This window comes from Oryctolagus cuniculus, chromosome 4 (genome assembly GCF_051225735.1).
Source record: "Oryctolagus cuniculus isolate XC-2025 breed Fujian yellow rabbit chromosome 4, ASM5122573v1, whole genome shotgun sequence".
Classification (NCBI taxonomy): Eukaryota; Metazoa; Chordata; class Mammalia; order Lagomorpha; family Leporidae; genus Oryctolagus; species Oryctolagus cuniculus.
Window position 1 is genome coordinate 140510841 of NC_142870.1, and position 16369 is coordinate 140527209.

The window sequence follows — 16369 nt, forward strand, 5'->3', positions numbered from 1 at the left end:
CATCCTGAAAACAAGCCAGCAACAAACCAACCGATTTCCTCGTTTATAGAATGAGGGAGAAACGCAACATGCATTACCTCAGTGAGAACAGAGCAGCCCGAACAGTTAAGGTTCCTGTGCTTCGGAAGAAATCACTCGGAAATCCTTGCTTCCGCGTCCTCCATCTCCCCCGCGTGAAGATCTGAAAATAGAAAACAGCAAAGTGCAGTGTCCCAGCCAGGCCCGGGTGTCAGGATCTGACGCGTCAGCGACACCCCCCGCAATGGCGCCAGCTGGACACCTGCTGCAGGTCCAGTGCTGCAGAGGTGAGGGGCCTGCAGGGGCCCCAGCTGCTCTTCATTCACACACCCCCCCCTTTTACAGCCACAGACCAGAGGCTCTGGGAGAGCACACGAGGCCTCACAGGTGGCGTCTGTTATTACTGTGCGTGCTGGGACGCCAGCTCAGGTTCAAGGGATTCCAAAGCCTGGGCTATCAGCAAGAGAGATCCACCATTTTAAAAAGTTCTACCACGTGAAGTGCGAACCAAGTCTTACCCTTGCTCTGGGCTATAAATGTTATGCTGTATACTGTTTCACAGGTTGTACATCTATCTAACACATCCTTATTTATTTGAAAGGCAGGGTGCCGGAGAGAGGCAGAGACAAAGAGACCATCTATTCATTGGTTTATTCCCCTAGATGGCCGCAAAGGGGCCAGGCCAAAGCCAGGAGCCTGGAACTCCATCCGGGTCTCCCATGTGGGTGGCAGGGCCCAAGCATTCAGGCCTTCGTCTAATGCCTCCCGAGGTTCATTAGCAGGGAGCTGTGATCTGGTGTGCCAGGCAGCAGCTTAACATGCTGCGCCACAAGGCCTGCCCTGCTGTGAATCTTTAAAGACAATATTTTCCTAGATTGTGGTGCAGCGGGTTCAGCCACAGCATGGGATACCAGCAACGTCAGAGCGCTCGTTCAAGTCCCCGCCACTTCCGATCCAGCTTCCTGCTTACGTGCCTGGGAGGCAGCAGAAGATGGCCCAAGTACATGGGTCCCTGCCATCCACTTTGCAGACCCTGTGGACGTTTCAGGCTCCTGGATTCGGCCATTTGGGGAGTGAACCAGTGGATGGAAGATATTTTTTTCTCTTCCCCTCTCTCTTATTCTGCCTTTCAAATTAAAAAAACAAAATTTTCCCCCATTGCAAACCGTTAAACCGACTCTAATCTTCTCATGGGCCCCCATTCTTGGAAAAACACCGCGCTGAGATACAGTACCACACTGCAAGCTTCTCCGAAACCACGACAGAACCCACCGACACTGTGGCCACGAAAATCTGAGTAGCTGAGCTTCAGAATTAGAAACAAAGTCTGTAACCTCTAAAATAAGCACAAGGCAGAACACATATCCTCTATGATTCCTGAGCAGGGATAGTCATATTCAGGGCCAAAGTCCAGAATGGAGTTATGCACTTACCTACAGCAAGAGCTTGCGTTCCAAAGTGGAACCGCGGAGAAACTAAAATCTCAGGTAGTTTACTACACAGCCTGCAAAGCGGCGGCTACCAGCGGGCGGCTGGGCGGTACCAGCACAGCGGACCCAAACCGTGCAGAAGCAGGAGGTGGAAGCTGCACAACCCTGGAGGCAGGGCCCTGCCTTTGCACGTCCCGTTCAATTCCAGCGGCTGGGGCTGCACCAAGGAAATCATCCAGTTCCGGTAGGGTCAGGGCTGGGGTCCGACTCCCAATCCGGGGGAGGGGCCGCGTGACAGCGCTGGACCCGCGCCCAGCGCGTCCCGGCCCGGCCCCCGCCCTCCAACACGGCCACGCAGGGAGGCCGGGAGCTGCGGCGCGACCCGCCCGGAGCCTGCTGAGCGCCACCCGGAGGCCCGGCACCTGCGACTCTGCCTCCCCGCCGCAGCGCGGCTCCCCGGCGCCCGCGGAGCTGACAGCCCCACGGGAGCGTTTCCCCAGCCCCGGTTTCCAGGCTCCCTCCCGGGGAGAGAAGCGGTCCGGACGGCCGCGCCCCAAGGTCCCGGCCCCGCGCCCGCAGGCCGCGCCTCGCCCACCCGGCCCTGCACGAGACCCTGCGAAGGGCACTTACAGGACTCGGCTTGTCCTGCGCCAGCGCGTTCCCCCCGGGGGTCCATGGCGCTTCCGGACCCGCGAGTCCGGTCGCAGCGCCGCACAGCACCGCCCAGAAAATGGACGCCGGCGGCTCGGCTCAGCCGGCCCGGCCCGCCCCCGGCGCGGGGCAGAGGACGCAGCCCGTCCGGGAAGAGGTCGGCCCGACCCCCAGGCCCGCGGGCTGGGGAGCAGGGCGGGGGAAGGGGGTCGTCGCGCCTCGGACGCGGCCTGGGAGTGCGGTCGGGGCCCCCACGACGACCCGCGAGGCCCCAGGCCCGAGGCAGAGGGCAACAGGGGGCCCCCACGAGACCCTCGTCGCCTCCCACCGCCACTTCCCGCGAGGCCCCGATTTGGAACCTGCCAGGGTAGCCCAGTTGGGCCACAGAGCCTACTCACCGTCAGCACGGGGCCGGGGGCCGCAGGGTTTTCCCTGGGCTCTCGACCCAAACCCCGCACACTTGCAAGCGCATGGCACACAGAAAAATCCCGTGAGGTTTTCAGGGCATTCAGTTGTCTGGAATAGGGTGTCACCTGTTTTCCTCCCGCCGTGGGGGGAGGCCAGACTGTTTTTCCAAAGGTAGGTTAAAAGCTATGCAATGCCAAGGACCTTAGTCCTGTTCTTTATAAAGGGCACTTACTGCCCGCTGGGATCTTTCTTCCAAGTTCCCAGGGCTGGTCATTGAAACGGAGGGCCTGCCACGAACTTGGCTTCTGAATCTGACGGCCCAGTGCACTAATGTTCACGTGTGTCTCGCTTTTTTTTTTTTTTAAGTCATCGGTGTTCCCTGTGTTCTGACGCTACTGTCTGAAAATTTTCTTTAGAAGAGAGTCAGTGCCAGGCGACAGCAGGAAGGGACCGCAAAGGGCCCTCTCTGCCTGGCTTACAGCGTGCTTTTAGCCTGGAATGGGTGCTTGCAATGCGGCATCTCCGTCCCGGAGCCTGTTGTGAAGAATGTGATTTTGATGAATGAAGTAGATGCAGGTATTAAATACCAAGCCAGTAAAAGTTTAAATAGTAAAGGAAACATATACTGCTGACTCCAAGTCAAATGAAAGAACCGTGTGTAACTTAAGCACGGAGTTCGGTTTTTGGAGGCTGGCGGGTTGGGCAGCATGCATGCACACGCACGCCAACAGTTCCTGCGTCCTCAAAGCCCGGGCAGCCTCGATTTCTCTACTCCGTGGGCCACGTGCTCACAGAGGTCTCCACTAAGCTGCCTTTAGTTAAGTAATGATTCATCATCCCGGTGAAACAGCAACAACAAAACCTCTGCCATGTTTTTGTATCTGTAGCTGCCAATCAGAGCTTCCACCAAACCTGAGCGAACCTGTTGGCGATCATGGGTTCCGACGTGAAGGTGCTGCGTGTCTGCATGCTTCCACTGAGCCTCTTGGACACTCAGAAAATTATTTGGAGGAAACTGAGGCACCCGGATTTAGAACCGGGGTTGGGAGGTACCGGCAGGTGTTTCTGTTCTCTGAGCTTCCCTGTGACTGGCAGGTAGCCAGCGGGAGAGCAAGACAACAGGGTGTTTGGTTTCAGCCGCTCTGTGGGTTGAAAGCCCAACTTCATCACCTTCCCTGCCTCAGCTTCCTCATCTATGAAATGGGACCGATCTCCATATTGGTGCCTGTCTCCCAGGGCTTTCTGAGAATTAAATAATACGTGTGAAGTATGTACAGTAGTTCTTGGCATGCAGTTCGTGCTCTGTAATTGCAAGCTGTTGTGGCTGCTGGTCCTGGAAGTTAAGTATTCAGAATTCTAAGCCTGTAGCGTCCAGGCAGTGAGAGTTACGGATACCGCGTATAAAATAACCTTTATCTTCCAGAAGTTTTCCATGGGTCATCTGCCAGGGTCACATGGGGAGTGACACAGAGGGGTTTAAACACAGGTCTGACTCCCCAGCCCACTTGCTTGTACTGCTAACGTGTTCCAGGTGGTACCTTGGTCAGCTGCTGTCAACAGCTTGTTAAGCGCGAAAGCGGCTCTGGCTTCCCTAAGAGGCTTAGCAAGTGAATGGCCCCTTACAACCACTTGGGAATTCACAAACAGTGGCATTTCTTTCTCCCTGGAGCCAAATGTTTCTCCAGAAGCCAGGAGATTTCCCCAAATTGTTATTAATCACTGAAATATCACAGCAACAGCTTTAAACACCACAGCCTCAACCTTACATAATCAGCCAGTCCTTCAAAATTTTCCATTCTTCCTCATACCCCGTTGCAGATTCTCTCTCTTAATCATTCTTCTGAGTATGGGGAACCATCTGGAAATTTCCAGGAACGTCCCAACTCCGTCACAATTCTGTTCTTTTCTGTAAAGGTTTATCCCTCCCCCCGCCCCCCAACCAACTGGGATGTATTTGTCTCTTTCTTCATAATACTCTGTATTTCAACGCGTGCGCCGATCTAAAAAACCCAAGACTCTGAAGATTCTCTCCTAAGTTCCTGGGGCTCCTGACCCTGTGCAGGGCCTTCCGTGCTGTCCCTGTGTTCCACCGCGAGGTTCCCATGGGCCCACGACTGCCTGCTTCCAGCTTTCACACTAGGGCTGTTGGCCACGTGCGCTTTACTGCCCCCTTCTCGTTCTCTGCAGTGTTCCTATTACCATGCCACCAGAAAAAGCACTGATGTGATGTCTCTTTAAATCCACTTGCGGCCTTGCTTTCCCAGCCAGATTAGGACTCTAACTCGGCACCTCCTAGGCCTCCTGCTCCTGTGCAGCTCTGTTAATGTGCGATTTCTCAGGTCCTCTTGCTGAGTGCTCACCAGGTCCCACGCCTGGCTTCCTTCCCCTTCTTTGGCCGCTTATCTCTGCTCCATCAGGCATTCTCGGGAATCCTGCACGGCCTGTGTGTGCGAAGTTGTGCACGGCAGCGTTTAGGGCCCGGGCTTCAGTAGTGCCGACGCCTCTGGGAGCCTGGCCGATGAATGTGGACACTGCTGCTGGAGGGGGTGGGGGGTGTGAGCTGGGGCCTGCCGGCGGGGCAGGGAGCAGCAGCCAGACTGCTGGCACCTAAAGCGGGGTGGGAGGTGGGAAGGGCCCTAGCCCCACACCAACTGTTGCCAGTTGAGACTAGGGGATCTGCAGAAATCGCCAGTGAAGTCCAAATGCCGATTTTTATGTAAAATCTTTGAAATGCTGAACACTTCAAAAGGGAAAAGGAAGCTGGATCTGAGCAAGCCGCTAGATGTAACTACCAATTTTCAGGAACTCTGAGACAGGAATGTGAAACAGCACCGAGGGACGCAATCATCGGATTTCAGGCTGGGGGAATTCTCCAGGCAAACAAGCTGTTTCTTCAACAAAAGTTTTGTAGCAATAGCAAAAATGAACAGGGTGAGAGAAAGCTATAGATGAAGGGAAATGGAAGAGAATATTCCTTGTACTAAATGGGCCTTTTTAAAAAAATTATCCTTTGAATAAAATTGTCTAAATGACATAACTAGACAGATTTGCATGCTCACTGGGATATTGGACATTATGAAAAGAATTACTGTTATTTGTTGAGATGGTATGGTATTGTAGTTATTTTTCATTTTTAAATTGATGTGTTCAGGGGCCAACACTGTGACACAGTGGACTAAGGCTCTGCCTAAGGCACCGGCATCCCATAAGGGTGCTGGCTCAAGTCCCGGCTGCTCCACTTCCCATGCAGCTCTCTGCTAGGCCTGGGAAAGCAGTAGAAGATGGCCCAAGTCCTTGGGCCCCCGCACCTGCATGGGAGACCTGGAAGAAGCTCCTGGCTCCTGGCTTTGGATCTGCACAGCTCCGGCCATTTTCGCCATTTGGGGAGTGAACCAGCGGATGGAAGACCTGTCTGTAACTTTACCTCTCAAATAAATAAATAAAATCTTAAAAAGACAAAAACAATAAAACCCCACTGTGTTTAGAAATATTTCAAACTGGGGCCAGTGTTGTGGTACAGTGGATTAAACTGCTGCCTGTGATGCCAGCATCCCATATGAGCACCAGTCTCAAGTCCGGCTGCTCCACTTCCTATCCAGCTCCCTGCTAATGTCCCAGGGAAAGCAGCAGGTTCAAGTAATTGGGCCCCTGCACCCATGTGGGAGACCAGGATGGAGTTTCCTGGCTCCTGGCTTCTGCCTGGCCCAGCCCTGACCATTATAGCCATTTGGGGAGTGAATCAGTGGATTACAAGATCTCTCTCTGCCTCTGCCTCTCTGTAACTCTGCCTTTCAAATAAATAAATAAATCTTTTAAAAAGGAAATATTTCAAACTTATTTGCAAAAATAGTACAAAAAAATCCTCAGATTGATTGGTCTATCAATCAGCATTTTTTTCCCTGAACCACTTGAAAGTTGCTGCTTTCTTTCTTTTTTATACTCAGCATTTCTTTCCTAAGAAAACAGCATTTTGGGGCTGGCGCTGTGGTGCTGTGGGTTAACACCCTGGCCTGAAGTGCCAGCATCCCATATGGGTGCCGGTTCGAGACCTGGCTACTCCACTTCCAATCCAGCCCTCTGCTATGGCTTGGGAAAGCAGTAGAATATGGCCCAAGTCCTTGGGCCCCTGCACTCACATGGGAGACCTGGAAGAAACTCCTGGATTCGTATCACCACACTGTGGCCATTGCAGCCAATTGGGAAGTGAACCATTGGACGGAAGACCTCTCTCTCTCTCTCTCTCTCTCTCTCTGCCTCTTCTCTCTCTGTGTAACTCTGACTTTCAAATAAATAAATAAGTATTTAAAAAAAAAAGAAAACAGCGTTTTTCCTGGAATCCTTATCTTCTAGAAACTGGTACCGACGCATTTAGAGATTGAATGATATAAAGTCTGGAATTTGCTTCTGAATAATACAGGAAGGGATTTACAGAAGACAAGACTGGCCAACAGCTGACAATTCTTGAAGAATGGGGATTCATTATGCTATTTCTACAAATGCTTAAGATTTTCATAGCAAAGATTTAAAAGGCTATGTTAATAAAATGTTCATGCTACGATATAAAGTAAATAAGAAGAAAATATGCAAATTTCTACCAAATATTTCTACAAATTATTATCCCAGCCATAAAAAAAATTCACCAGTTGGGACAGGCCTAGTGGTTAATACACTGGTTGGGACTCCTGCATTCCATATGAGTGTACCTAGGTTCCAGTCCCGGCTCTGCTCCCAGTTCCAGCTGCCGGCTAATATGCACCCTGGGAGGCCGTAGGTAGGTGAAGGCTAAAAAGCTGTGGGGCTGGTGTTGTGGCACAGTGGATTCAACTGCCTCCCGCAACGCTGGCAGCCCATATGAGCATCGGGTTGGGTTTGAGTCTCAGCTGTTCCACTTCCAATCCAGCTACTTGCTAATGCACCTGGGAAACCAAAAGAAGATGCTCCAAGTGCCTGGGCCCCTGCCATTTACATAGGAGACCCTGATGGAGTTCCTGGCTCCTGGCCTTGGTTTGGCCTAGCCCCAGGCATTGCAGCCGTTTTCTCTCTCTCTCTCTCTCTCTCTCTCTCTCTCTCTGTCAGTGCCTTTCAAGTAAATTAAAAAAAGAAAAAAGTTGCATCCCGGCCACCCACATGGGACATCTTGACTGAGTTCCCAGCTGCCTGGCTGTTGCTGACAGCTGGGGATTGAACCAGCAGATGGGAACTCTGTCTCTCTACCTCTCAAATATACAACCTTTTTTTTTTTTATTCATTGTTCATAGATAAAAGACCAGAATGATACATGCCAAAATGTTAACATTCTGGATTATTTCACAGTTGGTTTATATTACTTCTGTAATCAGGAAAAAAGAAAAAAAAGTAATATAACCAAAAACTTAGAAAACAAAAATATTGGCTAATTCAGTAAAAATTACTGTTAGAAGTCAAGTAAAACATATTAAGTGTCTTCAAAAAGTTTGTGGGAAATGTATATTATGAAAAAAAATGATGCATAAAATGTCTGCACCTAAATAAATGTATCTTTTAATTCTGTTTTCCCACAAACTTTTGGAGGTACCTTCGTACATATGGGCTTATCTGGTCAGTGGGTCCCCAGTTTTCAGTTTTTTATTTAGAAAATGGGCCTGCAAGCCAAAGCTCAGGGGCCTAATCCAGCCTGTCTCTTGTTTTGATCCAGTTCACAAGCTGGGTATGATTTTTACATTAAGAAATTATATCTATTTATTAATATATGTTGAAGGCAGAGACAGAAATCTTCCATCAGCTGCTTCACTTCCCACATATCCTCAACAGCTAGGGCTGAGCCAGACCAAAGCCAGGAGCCTGGAACTCAATCCAGGTCTCCCACATGGGTGACAGGGACCCAAGTACTTGAACCGCCACCTAATACCAGGGTATTAGCAGGAAGCTGGAAATGGAAGTAGAGCCAGTACTTGAACTCAGGCACTCCAATATGGATTGTAAGCATCCTAACTGTTGTACCAAATGCTTGCCTTGTTTTATATTTTTAATGATTGGGGGTTAGGGGAGGAGCCAAAAGAAGGATATTTCATGGCATGACATTCAAATTCCAGTGATATAAGTTAAGTTCTATGGAGACACAGACACAGTCAATCATTTCTGCATCTAAGGCTGTATATCTATTACTAATACTATAGACTACATTTTGAACTTCATCAATACAAAATTTGTATAAATTTCCTTTCTCCTTTGCTATATAAATGCCTATATAATATCCTCAGTTTTGCCTAGCCTCATTGTTAAATAAAATTTACTGGAGGCCATTGGTTTAGAACGAGTTCCTGTACGAGGCCCAACAGATCCAACCAAAATGGAGTCACTATGCTGAAAGTTCCATGCCACCAAATTGAAACATAGTTGTTTATCTGACCTTCTGAGCAATCAGGAGAAAGATTCTAGCTGAATCCTCAAACAGGCCAGTTATAGCCAACATGACAAGGAAGTCCCCTTGTCTTCAACCCTTATAAGGAATGTAACTTGAAATAACCTGATGTTAACCAATCTGCTTTTTGTACCGTGCTCTTTCCTTGTTCCTGTTCAAGCTGACTTAGGAAAACCAACCATGCTGCCAGGCCCAGTGGAGTATTTTTCTATTTTTACAGACGGGGTGCTGCCTGACTCACAAATCGCTAGCAAAAGCCAATTTGATCTTTACACTCAATTTATTGAAATTTTATCTTTTGACATCACAAAGCCTAAAATATTTACTGTCTGACCCTTGACTGCAAAAGCCTGACAGCCACTGGATTGGAACGGGGCTTCCCCTGTGAAGTCAAAGCAGCTTGGATTAGCAGAAGGAGCTCTGGACTTGGAGTCACGCAAAGCCCTGCCACCTAACTCTCTGAGTGACCTGGAGAAGTCACAGCCTCAGTCCCCTTGATGAGAGACTCAGAAGGGTCTAATGTCCACATGACAGCTGGGATCTGCAGTTTAAACTCCTGTCACAGCTCAGCAAGAGGGACAGGGATGACAGCAGTGTTCCGTGCCCGTGTGTCACCCCGCGCGGTTCGCCCGGAGTCTGAGGGTTTCAAACAATCAGAATATCCTTTAGGGATGGCTCAGCAGGCACTCAGACCAGGAGAAGAGGAAGGAAGAGGTGGGTCTGGGGGCTCTAAAGGCAGAGCAGCACGCTAACACGACTTTGGAACAAAGAGCTGCCATCTGCAGCGTCCAGATTGGGTGTGTCTCCCGCCTGGGCTTGCTCCCGGCACGTCCACAGTCTGTTCAGTTCATTTATGTACGGCACAATCCAGATCTGCTGGAGTGAGACGGGCTGTGGGCTCCTGGGGCATTCTCAGCATGTAGACAAGGAGCCCTGGGATGGAAATGGAAACTTCTGGGAACTCTGGGATAGATCACCTCTCAGGACACAGAACGCAAGGTGGGTCGGCGACTGAGCGACAAGGCCAGCGCTGTGACAGGAGCCTGACAGAACATCACAGCCCCCGGGCTGAAGCAGAGGCTCCCTTGGGCCTTTTGTGTTGCAATGCTCTCAGCTTTCTCCCTTGGAGCCTGGCACCCCCAGCTTCAGGGTGTGGCACAGTGGGGCGGCATCTCCTTTTGTTTGCCCTGGCTGCATCCTGGCCATGCCATTTGTCTTCTGCCCTCAACTCCCTTGGTGCTCAGACCACCGGCCCATTCTCTGCCACATCAGTTCTCCAACACCCTGTGTATTTTAGACACTCTTTCAATGTTCAGGACAGGAAGCAAGAGAAAAGGGGGGGAAAATTACAAGGGCACTGCCCTTATGGGATTTAACCACATTCTCAGCTGGTGGCTTTTGTTTTCTCGGCTCACTGGCTTGTAAGGCCCTGGGGGCAGGGACTCGGCATCGTGCTTAGCACTGGGGAAGACGGGCAGGACTGTGAGGCCTTAATTAGAGCAAGGCCTCAGCCGGGTGGGAGATTTTAGCAGGCAAATGGAAAAGACATTTCAAAGCACCCATTTGGCAGCCATGACCATGGGGTAAGGAAGAGGGTTATTTTATTATATAAAACAAATAATGAAGGTCCCTCCACCCCCCACTGCCTTTGATGAACACAGAAAGAACATTCATACTGGCATTTTAAAAACAAAACAGAACTAGAAAACAAACTCCCTCCGTGGGCCTAACGTGGTGAGTGCAGTAGCCTGAAGAGCTAGTCTCAAATTCAGAGTAGGAACAGTGACAAAGCACGGAAGCCATGAAGGGAAAAGATGCAAAATCAGTTACAAGCTCAAGAAAGGGACCTTCTGGTCAATGGGATGTTGGCGCCATGGCAGTGGCATGCTGTGATCGCCCAACAAAGACGACTGCTTTGATAACCAGCCTCTGACTTACCTGCCGCCCAGAAACAGCCAGCTAGGAGACCCCCATGGTCGGCCAGGGAAGGTGAAAAGGCAAAAGTGTCTTGTCTGCATCACAAATTCAAATGTTTGCATTCAGGAGCTTCTCGACTTAACATCTGCTCATGAATGCAAAAGTGGCAGCCGTTAGCAAGGTCACCTGGCAAGCTTGGAGAAGGGCAGCCAGGCAGACGGCGGCTTCTTAGGAGCCAAGACAAAGAGTCAAGTGAAGACGTGTCCTTGCTGTTGGCGGCACTGCCCCCACCCTGAAGGCTGGCCCCCAGGAAATGTATCAGAGGCCACCAGGGGACAGCATGCATCAGGGGGGACACACAATCATGCCTGGCTCCAGTCTTGGGTGGGAACCTGGACAGACTGTCATAGGGACCATGCCATTCATTCTGCCTTGGCTATAGCAGGGTCTGTCACATAGTAGATGTTCAACGAAGGCTTGGAGAAGTGAATTGAATTGTTGAAGTCCCCTCCACCACTGCCCGGCAACACTGCACTACAAAGGACAAGAACGAGCCTGTCTCCATGAAGAATGTTTCAGAGCTCCTCAAAACCGAGGGGAGTTTAAGGAGCTGGCCAGGCCACTTCAACTGTGAAAGGCAGAGTCTGCTAAATTATGACTCAAGTTCAGAAGGTGCCTGCGAAATGTTTAGAAGACATGGAAAAGCCTTACACCCTGTAACTTGTATAGCAAACCCACTTCTTTGTTCTCCAGCGTCCAGCAGCCGACTAACCTAAAAATCCTAAGAGAGTTCTGGTTCTTAAGATGAATTTTCTTAGTACTTTTTGCACTAACTGAAAAAAAATCACTGTAAATGGTAAGATCTTTAGAACACTACCAACAGAAAAAGATGCTTGTAGAGCAAAGTGTTTTAGTGAAACCCGAAAAACCCTGACTGTGGATGGAGGCATTTTAGGACAAAGACCGTCTACCGGCAAGGTGGGGACAGACTCTTCCACTATTTTGCCACTGAAAACAATTAAATGGCTATCTCAGTGTTCTTCCCTGAGTTTCAATTCCTGAGTTATCGTTCAAAACAAAGCCAAAGGCTTCCCAGAAATTTCCTTGCCCCGAGAGGAGAGGCCTTTCTTGGGCTGGCACTGAAGCTGCGGCAGAATTTCATCACCACCTAGGGCTGCGATGGCCCCAGGTTCACTGTACCTCCGACAGCTTCAGGGTGGTGACTGGCTCAAAGGCAACGAATCCAGCTGCGCACAGAACCCCGCCATTGGGCCACCCTCTCGTGGCAGGTGAGGCCGAGCTGAGTTAGGCTCCATCGCGAAGCGGGCAGACCCGGCTCTGAGACAGGGACAGTTACACAAAGCAAGGCAAGTTTGCAGTTGGAGCACGTGCACACGTCTGTCTGGTCACGCCACCGTCAGATCCTCACCTGGCTGGATCCTTCTTAGCATGCCGAGCTCCACTTCCTTGCCACCTCTCCTCCCCACAATGCATCACTCGCGGTTATCTGATTTTTATCTTTATTTCTCTTCTTTACACTGGTTTCTTCAATTATGTGTTGACATGTTTATTTTTGCCTACTCTCCCCACATCACACCCTACCATATCAGAGGCAGGTCTGCAGGTAGCAGGTCTGTCTTGTTCATCACTACACGTCTAAGCCTCCAGAATTTTCCTAACTACAGTAGATGCTTCATAAACGTGTTTGCCAAGAAAGCTGATAAGAAGAGCATTTTCCTTGGGAGGAGGCTGTTAAGATGAACTACGTAGTACCAAGAACACAAGTCAGCACAATTGAGTACCAAAGAGAAAGATGCTAGGTCTTTTTCTAGATTCTTCTCAGTGAAGAGCTCAACAGCACAATCTGGCTGCCAATTCCCCTATAGGGAGCCATGTAAATGGCTGAGGTAGCAAGAGATGCAATGTTGGTATTCTCACTGAGTTAAAGCTTGGGCAAATATTTCCCATTTTTCAAAGAAAAAGAAAGAGTGGAGAATTTTATACTATAAATCACTCAGGCAGAAAACCACACATTTGCCCATCTCATTTTGGTGAGAACAAAGCAGTTGTTTGCACATTCCTCCTGACGCACCTGCTCTGGCCTGCCCCAAACACCTTGGCCACAGAGTGTAAATGGGTTAAGCTCAGTAACTGAAACAAAGACATGGGGTAAGTGCCATCCTCTACAATCAGAGGGAAACGTTCTCAACTGATCTGACAAATCCAGTAGTAACTGTAAATGGGTAAGTTTAGAAAAGCTTTGTGCCTTGTTAACATGGCTGTGAAATATGAAGGCAAAGCATTAAGGCAAAACACAACAAAGTAATAAATAATAATTATTCTTCCATTCACTGGTCTATTTATTAGAATGACAATGGTACAATATACTTCCCAACAGTCTTACTTGGCCTTCTAGCTCCTTGAATTGTGTTTAAAATTCTTTTAGGCAAGACCAAGAGCAACATAAATGAATAATGCCATAAAAAAATCATTAGGTTTGAAAACCTACAAGATGACGCAACCATGCTTGAGTTAAAAACCAAAGGATGGAGGATTTATAAAGAAGAAATATATTGTTGCATTTTTATGGTAAACAATTGCATTGCATCCATTTCATCTTGTAATTAAGATTCAAATGGGTTCAAAATGATGAATTTGTTCTGGCCTATGAAAAAAGAAGACATTGCAGTTGCAATCTTTGTGATCAGCAGTAGTGTTTTAATTACAAATGCTGGCTCACTATTTGCTCAAGAGTGAACAACAATCAGCTTGATCCTCCTGCCACTGTTAATGCTACCAGTATTAAAAGAAATAGGCACTATTGAATCAGGTTTATCCTGAATGACACTATATTCAAAATGTACATAGTCACTTTAAGTCACAGGCAAGAAGGAAAATGGCTCCCAAGTAGCCCCCCCCAAAAAAGAGGTGTTGCAGGAAGAATATTTCATGGCAAGCCAGAAAAACGAAATCACTGTGAGATGAATTATGCTCTAATATAATTGAGCCAGAGAAAGACGTGAGCCAGTAAAATATTTTAGTTGGCCTCAAAACAACAACAATAACAACAACAACAACAAAACAACAGTACTCCTTACCCCTTTAGCCCGTAAGAGGTCTAACTTCAGAGATAGGGCTGGGGAATCTCAGACAAAGCAACTACTGACACAATGGTTCTGAATCTCCATGTTCACATCGGCAAACCTCGGGGAGGCTTCCGGTCTGCCAGCTTCTTCCTCCTAACACACCTACCCAGCAAGACCTTGCCACCAAGGCTCAGTGTGCCCTTCTCCTTGGAGAGGTAGGCTTGGCTTCGCGTCCTTCTTTATGGAAAGCCCTGAGGTTCCCAATGGAGGATCAGGGCAAACAAGAGCATCAGCATTTTCTGTTCTCAGAATTTCTGAAACACCTTTTGTTTCAGTGGCGCTGGTGAACTCGTGATAATGAAACTACACCTCTGTACACAAACACTGACCTGCATTCTGGAGCACATTACAAAGAAAACCTTAATTTTGAAAGTATTGAGCACAAAGGAAAGAGAGAGAGAGAGAGAGAGAGAAGCTGTCACCGTGCAAGCTTTCTCTACAGGGTTAGAAGCAGAGCTTGATTTTTAAGGCTTGCAGAACGCATTTAAAAACATCTCAACCAGTTCAGATCCTATGTGAGGGGGAAAAGAACTGCAAAAAATTCACTACATATTGGTTTCCTTTGAAAAGACATTCTTTTGCATATCTGTTATTGCATTTTTAAATACTATTTGGTTACCAAGGAAACAGATTCTGGCCCAGTGTTAATTTGAAACTAAAATATATTTGAGAAGCTCAAAGGAAAGGATTGATGAAATTATTTGAAAAGTGCCAGAGTTTGGTTCTTACAGAACCACAGCTGTATGGTCTGCAATGAGCCATTCCAGGGGTTTGGTTTCATTTAGTGAAGCTCTATATCTTCTTCCAGGGCCGTCTACATTTAATATCTCCCCTTTTTAAAATTGTAACTCCTCATCCCCCATTTTATATGTATATAAAATTTGTATATTTATTCTTATATACTACCTAAAATTGGTTTTGAAAGCATATACATTTTTATCTTTCATATAACACGCTTAAAGACCGTTTCTGAAAATTTAAATATTTTTAATGTTTCTTATTAAGCTTGTTTGTGCGCTTTCAAATTATCTCCACAAACCCATTTATTTTTAGTTTCAAGCTAAAATGAAGCTGAATCATCAGATTTTCAAAAAATTCTTTTGTTGTGTAATGGCGCCACACCTATCATATATATGCTTTTTTTTTAAAAAAAAGGAAGCATCTCACTTTTATAGCAGTATCATTTTATAAATTTATAAGCGCTGCATATTTATATGGTATCTGAATAGGAGAGGCTACCCAATTTAATATCCTCCCACCAAAAGATTACAGCTGTCTTATTTACTTTGTATTTTAAAAGTCATATTTTAATGCATCTAATGTTATTGCTGCAGAGCTCAAAATAATCTATAAAACATGCAAATTTCAACCTACCTGTGTGTGTGTCACTTAATGCAGTGCTAGCAGGACAAGACACTCGGCCATTTTTATGTAAAGCGATGGAGACCAACTGACTTCTCCGTCTTCTTACTCACAAGTTTTAGATGCAATTGCCACACACACGAAAAATCACACGCAGAACAGCTTGAATGTACTGTGATCACGAGAACTGAATTTATCAACAGGAAAACAGGATTGAAAAAAGAAGTTTCTCATCCAAGGTTTCTCTGAGGCTGCGACCAAGGAGGTGGTGTGTTGAATTTTTTTCCCTTCCTCCTCTCAGAGTTCAAAGCTCGGAGCTGACCACTGCAAAGGCCACTGTCACGTTTGCTGAGAATCAAACCACGGGTACCAGCACTGAAAATACAAATGTGAGAGCCCAAGTTGCTTGCCCACGATGGAGGGCACAAGAATTAAAAATAGATTCCACCTTGCCTTCTACCTGCATAATAAACACGGAAGTTTCAAGTGTTTAATTTGATATTCACATTAATTAACAATGCAACATACATTATTTAAAAGACAGCAAATGCAAGAAGAAAGGGGAGACACCATCTGGTAGCAGAGTTTTGTTGTTGTTTTTGTTTTTAGGGTTTTATGAGTTTTTTTTTTTAAGCCTTGTTAAAAATAAAAAGGTAAAATCGTGTTTTGAATGTGATGAAAAGCAAACATCCAAAAGCAAATGAATCGGAAATGAAAGGTGATGCTGAAATATCTACGGCTGTAATGAGGCAAAAACAAGTCTTCGCTACCAGATGATATGGCACACAGAGCATTTACATACTCACATCTGAAATACTAGGCAACGTGTAATGAATTCTATACACAGCACGCACACACAGCACAAGCACGGCTAATCCTGCCTGCCATCTTAGCTCGCAGGAGCAAGACACGCACTGCATGCAGCACACGAGCACTAGCGATGGAGGAGGCAAGGGACAGCTCACCTTAAATGCAGTATCTGATTAATGTTGTAAGTGACATTGCATATCAGCCTCAGAGTCTTGGTTCAACTGGGT

The 16369-nt window shown here is 47.5% G+C and overlaps 3 long non-coding RNA genes and 1 pseudogene across 12 annotated transcripts in view; 2 read left to right on the forward strand and 2 right to left on the reverse strand.

The window, feature by feature from the left end:
* Positions 1 to 16369, forward strand: part of LOC149127135 (uncharacterized) — a 563175-nt gene that overhangs the window by 338758 nt on the left and 208048 nt on the right. The window lies entirely within an intron of this gene.
* LOC103350404 (zinc finger and BTB domain-containing protein 38) overlaps positions 1 to 16369 on the reverse strand; it is a 129543-nt gene that overhangs the window by 94254 nt on the left and 18920 nt on the right. For 4 of the 8 annotated variants that reach the window (XR_016232756.1, XR_016232757.1, XR_007908742.3 and 1 more), the window contains exons 1-2: positions 1452 to 1592; positions 78 to 181 (exon numbers count right to left, since the gene is read on the reverse strand). This is a non-coding gene — a long non-coding RNA (zinc finger and BTB domain-containing protein 38). Of the gene's footprint in view, positions 1 to 77; positions 182 to 1451; positions 1593 to 2078; positions 2234 to 2497; positions 2788 to 15344; positions 15485 to 16297; positions 16364 to 16369 lie in introns of those variants that run through there. The other 4 variants (XR_001794622.4, XR_001794624.4, XR_001794628.4 and 1 more) reach the window with 4 other exon arrangements.
* On the forward strand, positions 1562 to 3786 carry LOC149127139 (uncharacterized). The gene is made up of 2 exons (XR_016232769.1): positions 1562 to 1692; positions 3395 to 3786. It is a non-coding gene; the product is annotated as an uncharacterized LOC149127139 (long non-coding RNA).
* LOC127482692 (non-histone chromosomal protein HMG-17 pseudogene) overlaps positions 15503 to 16369 on the reverse strand; it is an 86082-nt pseudogene continuing 85215 nt past the window's right edge. The window contains exons 6-7 of the transcript XR_016232759.1: positions 16298 to 16363; positions 15503 to 15707 (exon numbers count right to left, since the gene is read on the reverse strand). The product of XR_016232759.1 is annotated as a non-histone chromosomal protein HMG-17 pseudogene (transcript). The remainder of the gene's footprint in view (positions 15708 to 16297; positions 16364 to 16369) is intronic.